The sequence below is a fragment of the Periplaneta americana genome, chromosome 4, assembly GCF_040183065.1.
Source record: "Periplaneta americana isolate PAMFEO1 chromosome 4, P.americana_PAMFEO1_priV1, whole genome shotgun sequence".
NCBI lineage: Eukaryota > Metazoa > Arthropoda > Insecta > Blattodea > Blattidae > Periplaneta > Periplaneta americana.
In genome coordinates, this window is record NC_091120.1 from 22,683,210 (window position 1) to 22,688,224 (window position 5,015).

Below are 5,015 nucleotides of genomic sequence, written 5' to 3' on the forward strand. Positions count from 1 at the left end.
ATGACCTAAAATTATACTTACAAATAAAAGATTTTATTTAAAATTAGCAGTCAACACCTGTGGAGTAACGGCTAGCGCGTCTGGCCGCGAAACCAGGTGGCCCGGGTTCGATTCCAGGTCGGGCCAAGTTACCTGGTTGAGATTTTTCCGGGGTTTTCCCTCAACCCAATATGAGTAAATGCTGGGTAACTTTCGGTGCTGGACCCCGGACTCATTTCACCGGCATTATCACATTCATCTCATTCAGACGCTAAATAACCTAAGCTGTTGATAAAGCGTCGTAAAATTACCTACTAAAAATTAGCATATCCTTAATTAAGACCTTCTGAGTGCTATGAACAAATATCTTACTATAATAATACCGGACAGCTGTATACTAGTAGCATTGATGTGAGTGCGAAATATCGTGGACTTCACATCTAGCGGAGCGGCTTGGAATTACGTCCGCAAATACAAATATTAACATACCGGGATTCGGACTATTGTTTAAAACGTGAGTTACTAATGTGGAATAATATATGAAACACTTAAGAAACGTTGAATAGTATTTAATGTAACGTTGTTACTGCATAATTATTATGAGAAATATTGCATTCTTCATATTACTTTCCGTAATTCGTTACATATTTTTTCTTTGGTTTAGTGAGACAAAATCAATTCTGACATTAAGAATGAATTTACAATAATGCTTTATATACGCATTGCTGACAACTGCAAAGATAAAATTGATAATAATCTGATGCTTGTAATAATTAGTAAAGATGTGGACAACAATAAAACTTAATTCGATAAAACCTTAAAATTTCAAAACTTCTATTCATTTATTAGGTCTAAATAAAAAAGCTAATTTGTATTTTTCTATCAACACAAAGACGAAGGAATTAGGCCTACTAAAGAATGTTGTTGACTCACGTTTTATGATCCCTCGGAAATCGAAAGTACGATTTGGAACAATTTGTAATGCTGTAATTGTAGCAATTACAAACAGCACATATACACCCTGACATTTTAACACACTACTAATTAATAAGACTATTAAAACTAGCCCAGCAACAATATACATTGCAGTTGAGTACAGCTTGTTTCGCGGGTTTCACCACACCGGTCGCCTAGGTAGCAGCACCAGCGTCGTTCGCGCGCAGAACTGCTAGCTGTTCGGTATTATTATAGTAAGGTATTTGGCAAAACTTCATTTCTCACATTAGTTTATTAAGCCGTATCGGACCGTAAAGAAAACAACTATCGCAATGTCCATATGTCATATGTTGTACAGTATTATAGTATTGTGAAATTTTAATTTTCCTACCATTTTTTTATTCTTCTATTAAAATTATAGCATACTAGTGGCTTGTGCAGCAAATGCTCCAAACTAAGTTCATAGACGTTAAAATAAACATTTTTCAGATTTATTTTCAATGAAGAATACCAGACATTCTGAAAGTTATTTGCTTCCATAATAATGAAAGATACTCTCTCTCGAGCCAATACTGAAGAGAACCACGCATATAAATATCTACACCACACCACCATTAAATATATGAAAAAGATCCAAATCCACTTGATTAATAGCTATAAAAATATTTGATTTTTAATAATATTATTATCTTACGTAAGTTTTATAGCTTTCAGTAACATATACTATATATTATATATAGCCGCCACTCAATAAAATATAGAAATCAAAATCTAATTTAAGTTATTCTCTACATCTACTTATATAACCCCAAAACGTTTCACTTTCATATCATCAATATAGCATTAATATGTATAATTAATGAAAAATAGTCACATCATGGCATTAACTACAATAATATTTCATTTCTAATGGTAATAATGTCATCAAACCACCTCAAGTTTTGTAGTTTTTAATATCCAATACACAGCTATACCCAGAAAGTTACACACCACAAAATCGAACCTGTAAATTATTTTTAGTAAGTTAAGTTTTTAATAACCAATTTAATTTGAGTTCTAAATATGTCAGCATTCTTGCAGCTCATGGCATTCGTGTAGGTTTAATATTGTTTACTGTAGTGTGTGTTTTGTTTTATTCTGAAATGCAACACGGCCGACTTGATGCTCCCTTAGCTTCTTTGTAAAGAAGAAGCGAAGCGAGCATCAAGTGGACCGTGAATGCAATTAGCTAGTTCTCAAAACTAACGACAGATGGATTTTGGAAAATAGGAAAATTATGTTTAAAAATTGACATTTCACTGAAAACTACTATTTTTCCGAAAAACTTTGGGTCCCAAGCTTCAAAATGAGGGGCCATTTATTAAAATCCGTTCAGCCGTTTTCCCGTAATTTCCATTACCAATTCAAATTATATAAATAGATAGCCTATTAACCTGTTGTATCCTATAGGATACTTTGCGAATTTAAGGGTTAAATAAACGTCCCTTTTTACGACTTAGAACTTCTGACTCAATCTAGTATTTCAAAATGTTTGCAGTTCTAGTTTTATATTAGTGCAAGCATACAGGAAGACAAAACCGGCGTCCTGCTCCAAGGCGTTGAGTGTACCCGTTCATTACTTTGTAAATAACACGTAATATGCGACTCGTTGAGTTTTCTAACCTTGATGACAGGAAGTAGGCATCTGCCCAGGTTCCTTGTTTTCTATGAGCAGCCGTCACAAGTGACAACACAGATGAAGTTGTTCTCAACAAAACATGCCGTGTTGTAGTACAACACACAAATGTCACACGCGACTTGAACAACGATCCCTTAAGCCTCGCTCAATTTGAACTGACTTCGCAACACCGACTTTCAGGGATAATTAAGAAGACCGGATGATGACCACGTGTAGACACATACCTGTGATATAGGCTACATGCCCACTATTTCCATAAATGGCCGTTAGGGCCTACTACTGTACGCTTTATTGTCTAAAAAATGTCATAAATTTTTGTTCGCATCCATACCAATATACTGACATCATTTTCTTAAGGGTATATGTACGTGAACGACCACAAATATTATCAGAAAATGCAGACTCTAAATTTCTAAAAATTTTATAAGAAAATGACCCCACAATAGGACAAAAGTTACAAGGTACCATAACAAGACTTATTAGAACTTAAATCTATACTAATAATAAATCTGTAGCCGAAATTTTTCTGTTAATTTTCGATTTTCCAAAAATAATCGGTCCTAACATATATAATTAACCACCCTGAAACCGAAAATCGCTTTTTTGAAATTTTTGTTTGTATGTCTGTCTGTCTGTCTGTCTGTCTGTCAGTCTGTATGTTTGTTACCTTTTCACGCGACAATGGCTGAACGGATTTCGATGAAAATTGGAATATAAATTAAGTTCGTTGTAACTTAGATTCTAGGCTATATGGCATTCAAAATATATTATTTAAAAGGGGGGTTATAAGGGCGCCTGAATTAAATAAATCGAAATATCTCGCTTATTATTGATTTTTGTGAAAAATGTTACATAACAAAAGTGTCTTTAAAAATAATTTGCGACACATTTTATTCCTTGAAACATTTTGATAGGACTGATATTTAATGAGATAAATGAGTTTCAAAATTAAAATAACTGCCACCTAAGGCCGTGTAATGAATTAAAAAACAAATTACTTCGTCTATAAGGGGCCTTGGACAGCAACAATCGAAAGCTATGAAAGATAGCCTACAGAGAATGTTTCTGTGTTTGTATGAAGTAATATCGGAAGCTAAATTAACCGATTTGTATAATTAATTATTATTTCACCATTGGAAAGTGTAGTTTCTCTAGATGGACATAATGCTATAATGTTATTACAGTAACTTCTGATATAATATAATATAATATAATATAATATAATATAATATAATATAATATAATATAATATAATATAATATAATATAATTTAAGTTATTTGAAGGGTTCACAACCATAGTGGGCCAAGCGCCATTTACTGAATACGTAGAAAACAAGAGTTAAAATTAAGTTATTTCCATAATTCAATGGAAACCTATAACAAGTAAAATAAAATATACTCATTAAATCTAAATGATGTCAATCTTCATTAAACTATAGTTGCATGTAATAACAATTAAGAAACATGTTAAAGGAATTGTCATTGCACCAAATGTGTGTCTCTGAGCCAAAATGATCGCATTTTAATTATTTGGATGCAATTTAAATTAAGTAACATATTAAACGATTTATCCTTCTATCAATCACGAATGTTCCCTGGATCAAATGTCCTATTTTAATTATGTAATTACTTTATATTTATTTGTAAGGGGTGCAGCGGAGCGCACGGGTACAGCTGGTATCTAATAAAAGTATAATACTTTTAAGAATTCACTTTTTACTTTAAATTAAATTTTCCAAAATTTGAAAATTTTCACACACATTATTTCATAACTCCACAACCATTAAAGACAGAATTCTGAAATTTTGTACACTGATTTAACATGCATTTATGCAAAAGGTAGACTACAATAATGCCCATTTCTTTGAAAATGGAAAAATTAGGTCACAAAACAATATGTAAATTGCCATGTATTTTATATAGGACAAATAAAAAATTAATTGTATTAAAATAAACAACTCTACATGTCTGACAGTAGTCTATTTTTCAGAAATAAGTGTTTATTTCATGCAGGAAAAATATTAAAGATGTCAGAGAGACCTTTACAATGTTATGGTTACCAAATGATGTAACTGCAGAATTTGTTTTCTTTCTTCATATTCTGATAAAACTGGTTTGAAAAGTATTATTAGTAACCTTTTTATACAGGGACATCATTTTATTTTTACTAACATTTTTAATATTAACCTGGCTATACCTTTAGAGAACCGGAAACACCGCTTGCTCCCCCCTCCAAGACTGGAGTTCGACGATACTGGCGTAAAACACAAATCACTCTATTAGGTATAGGATGGAAGAAAAGTAGTTCATCCATTTACGTAAACTAGGAAATATCGCGATTATGAGTTTGATAATTTTCATTAGGTTTTTCTTTAATCAAAGTACAGTACTGTATTAAGAATAAGTGTTTTTACTCACGAA